We start from the raw sequence: 16701 nt of genomic DNA, 5'->3' as shown, positions 1-16701 counted from the left end.
ATGAAATGTTTTCAAATTAATTTCAACCTAGAAAATAATTAAAATTTAGATCAGGATGCAAAATAAGAACATCAGATATAGCTTAGCTTTTAGGCAACCATAAAAGCATAGCAGTACTATGGACACTAGTGGAAAACTGGAAAGCAAGAGAAACAAAGCCATAAAATATTAACCTGGAAATATATACACTTCAGCAAAGCTATACCTACCCAGGAAAACATAAGCACATCTTGATATTAAGCAGTAAATTAACAATTTGCCAGTATTATATTCCTAATGCCTCATTATTATGTTAATTTTGGTATTTTTTAATGGAATTGATTTATGGTATTATTAGTATACCTTTAAATTGTGACTACAGGAGAGCAGTGATAGAATTTCCGCCCCCCCCCCCCCCCCCCCAAATGGAACTCCAGAGGAGCCTGGAGCTCCCAGTTGACAGAGCAGCACAATGCTGCCAATCAATGGCATTCTGCCCTCGTGAGAGGCAGCATCTCCCACCTCCCACTCAGTTTCTGTCAGTCTACAGAACCACCAGCATGGGAAGGAACAAAAAAATCACCACAGTGTGGAATGTTCTTTCATCTGAGTAGCATCTACAGCATTTGTTTCAGTCATTATAGAGTCTGTTTTCTCATAAGTATTTTATTTTCCCCTGTTACAGTTTCAGGAAGGAAAAAACTACTTACTGAAAAACCTCAGACACCAAACAAATGCTACAGTGAACCAATGTTGACATTAAGGGAACTGGTATGAAAAACATAGCGTACATATAGTGTTTATGATATTTTAGTGTTCAGCTTGAGACCAGGCACAGAATCTTTATGTAAACTCTTTATGCAAATTGGCAGGTCCAAAGATTGAAAGCTTTGAAGAAACTATGAGAAGAAAAATGTACAGAGGAAACATTCATCTTTTACAGGGGTGCAGAAGAACACAGTACTTGGATACTCAGAGTGAGACAGAAGTAGATTGTAGGTATTTTCCTGACTTTGTACTGACACTGCACTTCAATAAAAAGTAGTTATCATTAAAAGAAAAGTAACATTGAGTCGTCATTAACAGCATGAGAAAAGTACTTAGCAGGTAACAGAGAAGGAAACCCCTGAAAGAAAGTTTTCTGTGGGACAGGTTTTTTTTCTGTGAACTGATTGGAGAAGAGATAAAAACTACTACTGCGGTTGTATTAGCAAGAATAAAAGTGATGTCCTGCACTGGGAACTCCTGAACATTTCATAACTGAAATCTGTTTGGCTATCTGCCCGGACTCATGGGCTGCACCTAGTTGGCACTGAAATCAAATAAAGCACTCTGACTGTTAGCATCATGATGGGAGTATTATGTGTAGGTAGTAATGAATGCAGAAGTAGTTTACTTCTACATTTTAGAAAGCTGGGATGGCTCTGGATAGCACTGTAAAACTCCATGCTATAGTTAAAGATCCCATGCTATACCTTGGCCATGTTGTGGGACACTTTTAATGGGTAAGCACTGAAGTCATAGAACCCCATGAACTACATACATGACTGACTGTTTTCTTCCCTTGAGCTGTAGGATTCTAATGCAAAAGCCTCTTTAAAGGCCCAAAGATGGGTTGCAGGACTCTTCTTTGAATAGCTGACAGGAGGTGTGTGGGTAGCAGGAGAGTCTATATAACACCTTCCATCTATGTGAATATATATGCAACTCAAAGGCTCAGATAATTTTTTTGCGTTTTACAGCAACAATAAGAATAAGAAACCATGCTAATATTGAATAATTGAATGTGCTAATTTCCCATTACAAAATCTATCCACTCCTATCTGCTGTGGCCTACTCAGTTTAAGGAATAAAAATATTTTTAGAATATCAATGGGTTCAGCAGAACTATCCATGAATAACCAGATTACAAGTTAAGCCAAAGCTATCAGAATGAAGGTGAAATCTTGACCCTGACAAGGGTCACATGTTTTTTACTTGATCTGATCAGTTACTAGCACCTAAAAGATAGGCATTACATGTTTTCAACAGGGGTACCAGCTCACAGATGGAGTTAAATGCCAAAGATGCCCAAATTGGACCATGATGGGAACAAGATACCTCAAAATGAGACCAAAATCATCCAACACACAAAGCTAAAGTACTGCCTGAAGTAATCATGCAGTGTGTACAAGAAAGAAATTCAGAGCATGAGGTTATGTAAATTCATCCCCACTCCAAAACGTCCCTCAGAGCCTGAGGTGCCTCCATCTACTTCAGCTCCAGCGCCTGCCTGCTCACCTGTGTGCCTCCCCAGGCAACCCAGCCATACGGCCGCCAGACAGGCCAGGGTAAATCATGGCAACTGGCACGCCAATAACGTTGACTAAGTGAATATTGCCCTTTGAGCCTGACTGGTGTTTTGCCCCACCTAGCAGGTACGTAAGGCAAACCCACAAATTCTTCTTGGCTTCCAAATGTACTTCTTGGTTGAAACTGAAATCCCTGGCTCTTGCTTCCAGATTCCTTAATCCTAGTCTCATTCAATCTCTGTTTGCTGTTTTTCCAACGTCCCTCCCTGTGACATGGACTTGCTGACCTTTATAGGGTTTGCCCTGCTATTTGCTCGAAGGGCCTCCTGGCTTCTCTGGCTTCCTACCTATTGCTGTGGCTACAGTTCTGGCTGGCACATTCCTGAGCTAATTTAGCTCCTAGCCTCGGCTTTCCCTGGTCGTAATACTTAGTTGCATTTTCCATTTTTGATTTCAGGCTGTCTTTAACCACCACGAATGATCACCTACATCCTGGCCATGTCTGATAATATACTGAGGACACGTATTTATGCCTTTTCTTTCAAGGCATGGAGTGGGACTCATTCCTTCTTTTTTCAGGTATAGCCAGGGAACCTCTAGTCTTGTTGGGCCAGAAAAGAACCATTAGTGGTGATATGACTGTGAGGTAGAACATCCCCTTGTACGCAGGATCTTCCTGAATTAAGGCTACCATTTCTATTACTATTTCTACATTGCAGCTTGAACTGTGGGGAAAAAATGGAAGCCAGTGCAACATTTTATATAAACCCTGCTATTAGTATGTGTGTTAAACAAGACCCAAATACGCCAACCACAGGGAGTCCCAGGGGAGATTTAGGCCAAGCAATACCCAGGTTTTAGCTGCTTGTCAGACTTGGGCAAGAAGCAGGCACCCAGCACTCAGTCCTGTGAAAACCGAGCCAGTTCTGGGCATGTGGAAAGGCGAATCCCTAAGTACTTGGGACACTTCCAAGAGAAACAGGGAGGCACTCATGGAATTTAGGTGCCTGTAGGGTTAGGTGTCAAATTAATGTGGGATTTCAGGACCATAGTTTGGATCTCACATGCTTTATGTGGGACACAGGCAAGATTTTGGCCCCTGCATACTTTATTTCTCTTTTATCACCAGCTCTAAAGTGTGGGAATCCAAACCACTCTTCCTACATTCTGACACTGAATTACCTGAATCCCTAATTTTGCATGCATGTACTTTCTGGAGGAAATGTCAAACCTCTGTTGTATTGGAAAGGAAAATAAAGTATTTGGGGTCAAAGTTGATGATAGTCCATTCCTATTTTTCTATTATTTTCTTAGGGGCTTTAGATTGTCTTTTTCACATATATTGTGCCATCTATTGGACGTTAGAAGGGTGTTTGAAAAAATAAAAAGGGAGGATCAATGATTTGAGTAAATAGCGTTATCTCAGCTTGTGTGTTATTTAGTTTCTGTAACAGCTTTACAAACATTGAGTCTATATTTGTCTGATTCTCATCGTAATTCCAAAATTTGTGTGTTTCTGTTTCTTTCTGTAAATCTCGCATACAGCGTGCAGTCAAGCTATGTTGATATTGAATAGGATAAAGTCATTCCAGATACCAAATCATCTTCTTTTTCACCATGTTGGAATGAAACCAAACAGGAGAAGGATAATTTGTTGCATAATATCTTTCTATGATATGAATTACTACAAACGGTTGCAAAATTGTGTTTGTTCAGATAAAAGCTAGACTGACTTGTTCTGTTGCATGTGTCAGGACTACTGACATAAACACAATCATCATTTAAAGTTTCCTAAATTACTGGCTAATTCTAGTGAATTTCTACCTTAACTAATGAAATTAAAAATGCCTTTCCTCAAAGAAGAGGTCCAAATCTTCTAAATAAGCCTAAGAACAAGTACTGCAACAAGTACTGAGCCTCCACAAATCTCTTTGGTTCAAGATCACATGTTGTTCTGCTACCACCATATTTAACACCCAGACTTTAATTCTGGCCAAAGTTGGAACAAGTATTATCAACCAAATCCCCTTCACCTGCTTTAGTGTAACAGGATATCGTAGTGTATGTTAGCACTGAAGTACAAATGCTGGATGCCTCAAAGCTGGTGTTGCATGCTTAGTTCTTACACATGTCACTCCAGAGAGATACTTAACTCTGCATGTTTTTAAGGTACTTCATGATGCTAATGCTGATCCAGACCCTGCCAAAATAATCTAAAAGGATTTGAAAAGATGCATGCCTTGCACTTCTCCTTTCTTCTGTTCTATGATTTAAACTGTATGTTTTCAGGCCATGCGTGTCTTTTTTTGGTGTGAAATGAAGTAGCACAGATCTGCTGACTGTACCCTTGGCTGTCTGGCCTGCCGAAAACTGTGGGTACCTAGTGGGTATAGTGGCAGTGAGAGGAGACACAGGGACTGCAGTGGCCCAGACTCCTCTCTCCCCGGTGCTGTTTAGCTGAAGTGGCTCACCAACACCAATTTATTCACCTGTGTTCTGGCACAACAGAACCCCCATTTATAACGGAGACCTAAATGGAAATGTAGTATACATACTTAGTAATATGTTTATCTGTCTTCTTCAGTGGTGAATGGCATAAAATCCCATGGTTATGCCAGTTGTGGATCTCTAGCCAAGGAAATAGAAAAGAGTAATTTTAGGCTAAAATAAGAGAAGAGGTATAGCTATTTGGATCTTTACAGTTTACAGCCAGTGTCCACAAATCCTATCTAGGCACAGGAAACAGGACTTCCTGCTTTGTTCATGGCCATCCGTCAAGGACAGCATGCTACCTGTCATCAGGTCTCCTGTCTCTGACCTTGGAGATACCTGAAACCCAACTGGACATCATCCTGAGTAACCTGTGCTTGCTGACCCTGCTTGAGACAGGGGGGTGTGCTAGCCAACTTTCAGACGCCCCTTTCCACCTCAACTATTTGGTGATTCTATGGTTTCCATGGTTATATATATTGCTTTACTGAAACTGACCTTTTTTTTTCTTGATCCCTTATGCATTTTATGAGGGTACAACTGTCTGCCTCTCTAGTTCTGCCCAATTTTGTCATGACACATATTGAATTTTGGGAATAATTATTTTCTTTGTAGGTCAACCTGTTTAGCTAATCACTAGCCAAGCAAATTACACACCACTCAGGAAAATAACTGAATTTGCCCCCCAAACAGGTGTACATATTGCTTTGGGTAAAACAGTAGTATAGGTAGGGCTAAGCTGCCCGTCTGTATTTTGTCTTCCCCTGCCTACCTCACATCCTTGTCCTCCTGATGTAAAAACCCCAGCATTAATTTAGGTCCATCGGTTTATATAGTGTTTGTCAATTATTGGCTGACCATGACTGTTTCGTAACAGTGAACTTGAAGTTTTTCCAGCAATACAGACTGCCAATATTTTTATTATCTCAGGTTAGCATTTTCAGCAGACAGTTATAACCTCCATGTCCCATCAGTAGTAAGCAAAATCAGAACTAAAAAACCCAACCAAACCGCATCCTAAAAGCTCCTTACAGCAGAGGAGCGGATGCTTGCCAGCCACAGTTTAGGACACGCCGGTATCCGTCAGCGCAGAGCAGTAAGGCTCCCAAGGAAAGCTGAAGAGGACCTCAAGGTCGTTTCAGAGAAGATCCTGGAAGCACCGAGGGACGCGGGGACCGCCCCGCCAGGGGGGCTGGTGCCGGGGGGACCCGCCGCGATCCCGCCCGTTGCAAGCGGGCCGGAGGCGCGCGCCCGGCCGGCCCCTTTCCCGCGCGAGCGGCGCTGCCTCCCCGCGCGCAGCGAGCCGGCAGGACGGCCCGAGCCGATTTATTCGCAGGGATAAGCAGCTAATTAATTAACGTCGCGGGCACCGGGACAAAAAGCAGCGCTGCGAGGTTCGGAGCGTGCTGGCTCCGAGGCCGCGCGGGGACGCGCAGCCCCCGGCGCTGCCCTTGCGCGGGGCGGGCGGGCGCGCAGTCCCTCCCCGCTCCTTGCACAAGTGTCGGGGCGCGGGGCTCACCTGAGGGCGAGCAGAAAACAACAACAAGATAATGGCCCCTAATGCGCACCCTGGGCACGGATCACACGCGGGCCGCTCCCTTCCTGTGCGACCGGCGGGGAGCTGCCGCGCCGCGGCTCCCTCGGCGGGGAGGGACCGACGCGGCCGGCGGTGGGCAGGGAGGGAGGGAGGGAATCGCCTTATTAAACGCATACAGCGAGGCGGGCGGCTGCCACCGCCGCCCCGTCCATGCCCGCGGACTGCCCGCAAGCGCCGGGAGCGCCGCGCTCCCCCCGCTGCCGCTCCTGCCCCGGCTGCCGGCGGGCAGGCACCGCCGACCCGCACGACCCCGCCGCCCGTCGCGGCGGCACGGAGCCCCGCATGGCGCGGCGCGGCCGCTTCCAGCGCCTCTTCGGCCGCAGCGAGTCGGAGGACTCGGACCCCGAGGGGGCGGCCACGGCCCCCCGCCGCCGCCCCTCCGCCGCCGCGCCCAAGCGGCGCCCCGCGTTCCCCCACTGGCGCCCGAAGAGGAAAGAGCAGCACCCCCGCGCCGCCGCGCCCGCCTGGACCCCGCCGCCCGCCTCGCCCCCCGGCTCCCCGGCCCCGCGGTAAGCGCCACCGCCGCGACCCCTCCCCGCGGGCGGCGGGGGGAGCGGGCGGGGGCCGGGGGGCCGGGGGGCCGGGGCCGGCGGGCGGGCAGCGCGGCAGCCGGGGCTTCCCCTGGCGGGGGCGGCAGCGGGGCTGCGCGTTCCGCGCTGGCCGTGGCGTGCGGCCGGGCGGTGCTGGCCAGCGGCAGCGCCTGGGTGAACGAGTAACAGTCACCCCGTGCCCGGAGCAGGGGGAGGCTGCCCGGGCCAAACCAGCCGCCTGAGTAGCTTTTACTCTGCCCCGGCGGTGGGCTTGCTCAGTGCTCGCTTCTCCTGGACGTAGTGAAGGAGGGCGGGACGAGGGAAGGGCTTGACGCCGCTCTCCTGCACAGCTCGCCGTAGCCGTCGCTCCCCGGCGCGGTTCGAGGTCTCCCATGAGCAATGACCATTTGATGCACGCTGTCGTACAAATCCTTGAGGACACGGGTGTTCTCGGGGGCTGTTAGGGCCGGTGGCAGCTCGGTGAGACGCCGGGGCTGCCGAGCAGCAGGGCCTTGCGACGTGAAGGTGGTTCAGCAGGGTATTGTGAACTGGGGGTCACGGCAGGAATGGGTTGGGTTAGTGCTGCTCACATTTGAACAGCAAGACCAAGGCTACGAGATGTCACAGCTACTTGGATTTAAATAAAAAGAAAAAAGTTGTAAGTTATTGGTCTTTCAGGTGTTTGGTCAGACTGAGAAATATGTCAGTTACAGAAGGTGGTCCACTGTGGTTTTTTTAATATATATAATATGTATATATAAAATAAAGTATATAGAAAATGCTAGTACTTGCCTAAAAATAGACACAATGTAGATGTATGGACTTGACTAAAGTATAGTCTAATGATGTTTGCATTTGGTTTTGAAATGTATTATCAAAAACTTTAAACACCAACATCTTTTACAAAAGAAAAAAAAAAAAAGACCTTACATTTACATATTTACAAGAAAAAGAAAATCTGCTTTTCAGAACTGTTAAACAAGAAATTGATGTGTTTCACACTGCTGTTGAGTTGCCAGGCTCAGGGTGATGCTGCAGGTGACCTCAACCAGGAACAGACCCCTCTTCTGCATTCCAAAAGCCAGATAAAACAGAAGGGGATCATAGCATAGCTCAGGGTGGGCGGGAGCCCCAAGCATGGTCAGCTCTGAGTTCAGACCCCGGCTGCTCAGGACTGTGTCCAGTTGAATTTTGGAGTCTTCCAGGACAGAGAGTGCACAACAACTCTGGTCAAGGTGCGTCACTGCCTATGTGCGAGAAAGTTTCTCCCGGTACAAGGTTGGAACATCTCTTCTTTCAATTTATGGCCTCTGCTGCTCCTGCGAAACACTACTGAAGAGCCTCTTGGCTCTTCTTGGTGACCCTCACATGGATATTGGAAGGCAGATGATGGGTCCTCTCTGGGGTCACCTCTTCCGTGGGCTGAACCAACCCCATTCCCCCAGCCTCTCATCTCAGGGGACAAGCACCAGCCCCTGCGCATCTCAGGGCCCTGGGCTCAACTTGCTTCAGTTTATCAACATCAGTTTTGTGTTGAGGGGGCCTGAAATTGAACAGAGTATCTAGATGTGGCCAAATGAATGGCAAGAAAAGTGGAATAAGTCTTTAGGTGTGAATTCTTTTTTCTTTGAGATGCCTTACTAGGTCTACACTGCTAAACCAAAACAGAAATGCTGTGTGAGATTCAGGGTTCAGTTCTTACACCTGAAAAAAATTGGAGGATGTTTTTACTGCATACATTTATTACCAAGTTCTGCCCCTAAAAATGCAAGTGAAGTCTAATAATTGCAAGGCTTCTGAAATGACAGGGTTGTAACTCTTGTTACAAAATACTTTTTTTTTTGCTTCTTGGTCAGGGAGCCAATCCTTCTGCTATTGATACAGGTTGGGCTTGGGCTTTGGCACGTGGAAGTACACATGTATGTCACCATCATTAACTGCAGTTGGTCATCTTCAGAGATCATAAACGTCTCTTGTTTCTGTACCCTTCTACCACCCTCATTTAAAAAAAAAGGAATAAACTAAGCCTTTAATACACAGTCAAAACCACTCAATGCATTTTTGTGATATGTTGGTAGACTATGGTAGCATTTCTCAAAAGACATTGTAGTATTTTATTGTTATTACATGAATGGTAGGCTGTAATGCATGGCTGCAAGAATGCTGTATAGGCCAAATAAAAGTATAGTTTTAACAGTGATGATTTTGAAAATTTGAGACACTTAATAAGTGGCTGTGGCTTTTGCTATGTCAGAGACATGGTTTTGCACATAACCAGCATGACAGCTGGCAGTTTGAAGACACCTATTTATATGATAGTCCAGTTTAAAAAATATCTGATGAGCTGTTCTGCTATTCTTATTTTTTCAGGTAGCCGATACTTTTCGTTGCTGTTAGTTACTTATCTTGAAGAGCAGTAGCCAATATGGCATAAAAAAAAGAAATATCTTACCATAAAAACCAAACAAGCAGCCCAAGTCCTTTAGACTTGAGGCTGCAAGTATGCATTGTGCTGTCTTGATGAAGTTTGTGTTGTATTGTTTGTGTTCATGGGTGTCTGGGTTAAATCAGGGAAGCCAGCCTGGTCTCTTTTTTCCAGCAAAAGCTTGTAGAATCTCTTTCCCAGAGATAATAGCTACAGTGTGGAGCCTCTACACAGAAGAAGGTGCAGTGAAAGAGAAGAATGAAAAAGAATGGTAATTGTCACTATGCCATAGAAAACTGCACCTCATTAAGAAATCAATTTTTACTTGATCCCTTGGAAGTCATGTCCCTACAAAGTTGTCATGTCTTGGACACTTAATGATCTCCACCCAAGGGCAACTTTAAAAATTAAGATGATGACTTGGATTTGAACTTTGAAGCAGGAAGTTGACTACAGGAGGACAAAGAAAACTGTCTGTCTTTGAGGTGTGATTGTTTAGCAGTCTTTCTCACAATGTGTGCTACTCTGTGAATCTGGAGCTTTTGGTATTTGATGGTCAACACCAGACAAGTTACTTCAGTCCAGTTATGAGCTGGCTAACACATAAATGACAGTAGCTAGATCCTTGCCCAGAGAGTGGCAATGTAATCACCATGAAAAAAGAGGACATTATTGCTGCTTATTACTTCCTCAGTTTCAAGAAACACTGATAATTTGGTGTTCTCCTTGTTATTGAGCATACTAGGACTGCTACCATCAGCAACACTTCTTGTTTTTACTACTTTCCTTTTCCCCGATTCCCCTGATTAAATTCAACTCAGTTTGACCTCATCAACACACTAAATACATGAAGGCAAAGAAACCTGTGTGAACTTAGTCTACAGCGATTTGGCAGGGAAACAAAAAAGAATTAGGGTTCAGTAATAACATAAAAATAAGCAAAGGGAAACAGCATTAGGCTACATCCAAGGAAAGGTGGACTGTGGAATAATTTACCTTATCTCAGAGAGAAACATGCACGTTCAGATGTGTTGAATGTGAAGAAATGCTGTGTTGTGAGTGGAGAAAGTGGAGATGAGACCAAGATCAGATACCTCTTCCTTACTTTCATAGTCTTTGAGTTGCTCTTCTTTGACTTCTGTATTAGAAGAGTTGAAGGAGCCGTGCTTCACAGCCCATGTGTAACATCACACTTCACAGAAAGATGAAGAATAAATGTTTTACCCTGTGAAAAACAGAGCTTATAATAGTATAATAATATAGAACATCAGTAGCTTGATTGGCAAGAACAAAACGTAGAAAAGTCATGCCATCGGTTGTGTTAAATAGTAAAACCCAAACACTTAATTCAGCGTACTTATGTGTGTAACTTGACATTTGTGCATCATTTGGTTGAAAGAAAAAATGGATTTGTTCACCAGTGTTCTTTGCAAGATTGAATGTGGATGTGTAGAAGTGTTCCTGGTTGCACTTGCTTTATGGGAGGTGGAAAAGGGTAATTATGTTTGCAGTATAATACTTGGTACTCTGTAATGGAAGCATAATGCCTTAGGAATAAAGATTTATGATGTTAATTTTGTTTTATAGAGGAAAGAAGTTCTCTTAAACTATCATGGTTGAATAATTAACTGCAGAATTTTTTTTCTCAACTTTTATCTGCACTGTGACCTGACGAGGAAATCAGTGCTTATTAAAAACAAGATGTTTCTAGAAAGGTACTAAGGTAAGAGGAATGGCATGCTAAAGCATTCACCTACTTTGTTTGCATTCTTAAGAAGTAAAAAATACCGTCCTGTGAAAACCTACATAATGACATCTGTACCATGAAAGTAACAGTCTGTCTCTCCTGCATGAGTTTAACATCAGCTGCTGTTTCTGTGTTGCTGATTTTGCAGGTTTGGTGGCTGTGAAAACATCAGTGTGAGGAGCACTTTCCTTTTTGTTTTGTCCTTTTAAAGATCAAATTACAGTCTGAAAAATCTGAACCAGTAAGACTGCTGGTGCCTTCCTGATCAGCCTGCTTGGATGCCAGTGGAAGGCTAGGTCATGGTGGAGAAGAGTGAGATCCCATTCCTGACTTTTGTGGTGCAGAAGAATTGCTGTCTTTCTTTATTCATGCCTTTTTGCTTAAATTAGAAAAAATGATCTTAAAACATAAAGGGAGTCAATGGGCTCATGCCATTCACAGTCAAGGAGTTTTTTGTTGGGCTGTTGGGTTGTTTTTTTTGGTACTTCTACCTTTGTTGCATGTTTATTTTGGAGAGATGAATTGGGTGTATCTGATCCATAGTAGTGCTGAGTACCAGTGATGTGATAGGAGTTCAGTACTGAATAGTCAAATGCCTATTAAAAAAAGGACTGTTGAGAAAAAGCAGGTTCTAGCCTACTCGAACTAGGTGCCAGTCTTGACAACTTTGATTTTAGTGTGTCAGATCCACACTTCGAAACGGTTACAAATAAAAATATAAAGGTGTTTTGAGGAATTATTGTTATAAAACACCATTGTGGAAACCACCCAGGAAGGTGCACAAACAAAAAGTTTGTCCTGAATGCAGGTACATACAGTTAGCATTTAATAATGCATGGAGTGCTAAAAACAATATTAAATATTGAATGCATACCAGTTCAGCAATTACCATTTGTCTAAAACTGAGAACAGTGGTTTTCACTCTCTACTTTTTCTTAACATTGCTATCTCTTCTTTTTTCTACTTGTCATGTTCCCTTGTTCCTACAGCCCCTTGTCCCATTTTTCCCTCTATTTTCACCCTCTGGAGGTTTGCATCCAGCAGTTCAGCCTTCATTCTCTAGTGGGCTCTTGCTTACATGGAGCAAACAGAAGAGTGATGCGTTACTGTACCTGTGAAGGCCTGAGGGCATAGGCAGGATAACATTTGTAGATAGAAATTAATATTTGTTATTGAAACGGTGATTATAATTAGTTTGACGTCATATACAAGTACAAGATGGGATCCATGTCCTCTAATTTCACATATCTACATCTGAACTAGTTATTCCCTTTGTAATCAAGGAGGGCAAATAGCCGCATGTGGTGTACAATTCACCTCCCCTAAGGTGAGTGTCTAAAACAGGTTACATGTATTGCATCTTAGTTTTTCATCATTGACTTTAAAAGCTGCCTGAAGGTGATGCCTCCAACATGTGAATTTGGGCGGCTAAATTCTATCCATGTTACTTGATAAGGGGGAGTCCACAGGCTGATACTTGCATGCAGGAGGTGCTACAGTGCAAAGTCAAACAGTCATGAGCTTCAAAAGCTATGTTCTGGGCTTTTTGTGTGCAAGTTCAAGGCATCTTCTTTGTCCGCAAGCAGTCTGCTTTTGAAGACATTTTTCTACAGGATGTTATTCAGTTGATGGTGGTTAAGAGTTTGCAAGTTTCTTTAGGGAACTGGGGTTGATCCCTACTTCTGCTGTGTTTCCCAGGGAAAGCTGCACAAGTAATGGGCAAGTCATGGAAAACAAACCTTTCACAAATGGTTACAGAGAGAATAGGGGAAGCAGGGGAAAGGGGAGGGGAGACTACTTGGCCTGGGGTATGATTTACAGAATTCTAGCCAAAATGGCAATGCTTAGGAAAGTTAAAGGCTGCTGGAAATGGAATATTATAATGGGAAAGATGGGGAACTGTTAACACTAGGCAGTTCCTTTGGCAGCTTGCATTTTGAAATAGAATAAAAACATAAGGACCTGTTCTATAATCAGAGGTTCCTGTGTAAGGGGAAAAAAAATCCATTCATCAGCTTTCAAAACAGACAGGGAAAAAAGTCATCTATGGTTTGTGTGCATGTAATACATCTGATAATAATGTGTCTTTGTATATACTATTCTTATATTAGTCACTTCTTAAACCTAGCAAACTTTCTGCTGTACAGTTTACTTTCTCACACATGTTTGTTCATGTGGCCACATACTGTGAGCTAACACAATCTATCATCAAATATTTCATCATTTGGTGCACCCTCAAGAGAAGAAGGGAAAGATAGGCAAAGACTGATCAGTATAAGGGATTAGTCATCTCTTTTGGTGCCCTCTGCAAAAACAAGCAGAGTAATCATTTAAAGAAAATAAATTATCATCTTCCATATTACTGTCTATATTCTTCGTTCCCAAGCATGCAGAAGTACTGTCATTTTTTCATTAGCCTCACTGGGGAACTGTACTTGGAAATTCTGATATGAAAATGAAAGAATATTAGTTGGATAAAATAGTAGGTTTTGCTATGGGAATCCCTTATTCATCTAGAGTTTACAGTTATAAAGTAAACCAAAACAAATTTTAAAAAGAATGTTCTGAGCTATGAAGATTTGTGAAATGGTCATGTTTAATGAATTCCCCAAATCCAATGTTTCAGGTAGAGTCCAACACCAGAAGTACAACTGCTGTTTTAACAAAAAAATTCTGCACTTGCTTAGTTAGGATACCTTACGTGGATGACAGTTCTCCATCTACTCTTAAGAGTCACTCCACAAGTACTTTAAGAACTCTAGGCGGGCAGAGGGGCCTCAGTGCATCCTTTAACCAACATTTTTATGGTTGCTGTTTCATCTTTGTAAGCTACTGTTATGTTGTCTCTGGAGTGTTTTGAACTGTTGCTGGTGCCACGGCTGTGGTGCTGCTGTTGAGGCAAGGCTGTAGGTCAGGTTTGATGCCATCCACATCAGTGAGGATCAGTGCCCAAACTCACAGAGCTTGATCAGGCTATAAACAGCCGAGCAGAAAATGTTTTAAGTTGCATGGCCTGCTGGAAACCGTCATTTCCCATTTGTCCCTTTTCCTGTGGCCAGGAACAGGTGCCACAACAGAGTCTGTCAGGGCTCGTGCAGTCATAGATGACTTCTTGTTAAAAGAAAGTGGGAGAGAAACTCCAAAGTGGACTCATGAGAAGAGGCTGTTTTTTTCAGAAGTGAGAAGGTTGTATGTTTTTTCCTGGTAGGAAACTAGCAGAATGCTCTCCTCATTATACCGTAGATACAAAATAAGTTGGTTTAGGTTGTAAGAAACCTCTGGAGGTCATTTTGGCTGACTCTCTACTGAAAGCAGAGCCGATGGCAATGTTAGATCCCGGCCCAAATTTAGATTGCGTTGCTCGGGTCTTTGTCAAGTGTTGAATATCTGTATGGAGAGACTCCACAATTTCTCTGTGAAGACTGTGAACATCTGTCCACAGGCCTAATCAGAATTTCTCACGCTGCAACTTGTATCTCTCTCCTCTTGTCCCTGTGCACATCTGAGGAGAGGTTCACCTCTGTTACTTCACCAGCTTCTACTCTACCAGCTGCTCCTTGTACCTCGTACCCCAGCCCTAAGCATCTTGGTAGTCCTTCTCTGTATTCAAGCCATTTTGCACACTTTTTTTTCTACTGGAGATGTACGTGTAGCCTTCATTGCCACAAGGGCACACTGCTGATAATGTCTGGTAGTAGAATAATGTGAAAACTAAGGACTTGTAGAGTCTCGGCACTGAGAAGTACAAGGTAGTTGCAAGTGTCATTGTGATTCTGTGGATTTTGGAGGGGAGTGTATATAGTTTCTTATTCTCTGACTTCCAGAAGGTTTTTCTGATCTGGTTATTTTGGTTTCCATAATTTTAATTCCTTGAAACCATCAGTTGGGATTTCACAGTGGACATTCCACAACAGTCAGGGAGGTACTCTGTGATTAGCAGTGCTACACATGTTTTGCTGCCCTTGGCTGGAATCCTGTGCCATTTATGAATCATTTAGTGAGAAACCAGTAATTCTTGTGACAGAATGTATATTTAGAATTTTGGAACAGTATAAGCACGTTTGGCATAAACCCAAACCGTATGATTACTAATAAAAGTCTGTAACATTATAGTGCCATCTCAGTCTTCAAGGAGAGTGTTCTGATGATTCACCCATGATTACCCATTTGCAGATAAAGTACAAATAATTCATACTCCACGGTATAGGGAGGACACCTGTAGATTCATGCTGAAACTTACCTGTTGTCCTCTGTTGAAGCATCTTTGTGACCACCCTTAGATGTGTGAAAAAGCTGAAGCAGTAGGGGAGAAAACAGGAATCGAAATGAACGGGTATCTACCTTACGCTCTTTCTATTTGAAGGATATCTACATACTTGATGAAGAGGAAGAAATTGTCCAGCTTGTTTTTTTCTAAATATGTTTGACAGTAACACTGTAGATAACTTAGTGGAACTGCTGAAATGGCAGCCCTCATGTTACCTGTGGTGTTAACTCTGTATTCTTACCTGTGCAGACTAGGTTGCGTAGATTTGTACATGTTCAGTCTTCCTGGGTTAAAAGTTGTCTAGGAGCAGGGTACCTTCTGTGTGGAAGCAGCACGGATGGGCTAGTGTAGCTAGCAGGGGCACAGCAGCTTACACTGTCACATCCTGCAGAGAGGCAGGTTGAGCGCTGGCTGGGTTTTTACAGCACTGAGAATAAGCTCACATGCTCAGCCTGGAAGGAGCAATGTGCAGGCACAGCACCTAACTTAGTGACACGGCTTGTGAGCTGGAACTGCTTTTTACCTGGCTCATGTAAACTGGGACACATGGAACACAGACGACTGCCTCACTCTACCGTGTGGACGTGTTCTGAATTAACCTCATGGGTTTCTTCTGATTTGGGGCTGGATTCCCGAACTTATTCAGTGGGAGGCAACCTTGTCTGTCCTCAGTTTAGGCAGTAAGAAATCTATTTCTCACACCTTTTGTCTGTGTCGTTAGTTTACTGAGTAATCTCTCCCAGGCTGCGGTGGCCTTGGGTTGTGTGTTTATCAAATGTCTAGAATAATTGAGTCTGATTTTGACTATGGCTTCTATATGCAAATAATAAATAACAGCACAAAAGACTGAAAAAAAGTTGTCGCCTTTCAAAAGCTCTGAGTGAATACATACCATTTGCAATTTCAGAGTGGAACACATCAGATTTATAACCCTTGTGTAATTTAAAGGGTGTGTATGACATGAAGAATTAAAAAAGAGGCTGAGAGACCTATCAGCATTCCACAGGGCTGTATTTTAAATACAATATAGGTGACAGTCCTCCAAGTGGTAAGTCTATTCACATGAAATTGGCTGCTTGGTTCCCACTGAACAGCTCGATACCTGTTCCTGTCACATTTGTCAGAAATTGAGCATAGTCAGGGCTTCGGGGAGGCTCTTCTCTATTTGGGATAAAACGTGCTGATGTTTTCAGGAAAAAGCTCGTCTTTAAATTTCTAAGAAACCTGAATCTCTGTCGATGGAGTAGAAATCCAAAGGCAGCCAGAGTTCTACAGTTGTTCATGTGAAGTCTGTCTCATTGTTAGCACTATCTTGGGCCACGTATCCGTGGCTTGGAGCGACTGGTAGTTGAACTAACCAGTTCTTTAATAAGAT

This window comes from Falco biarmicus, chromosome 6 (genome assembly GCF_023638135.1).
Source record: "Falco biarmicus isolate bFalBia1 chromosome 6, bFalBia1.pri, whole genome shotgun sequence".
NCBI lineage: Eukaryota > Metazoa > Chordata > Aves > Falconiformes > Falconidae > Falco > Falco biarmicus.
Note: the sequence above shows the minus strand (reverse complement) of the source record.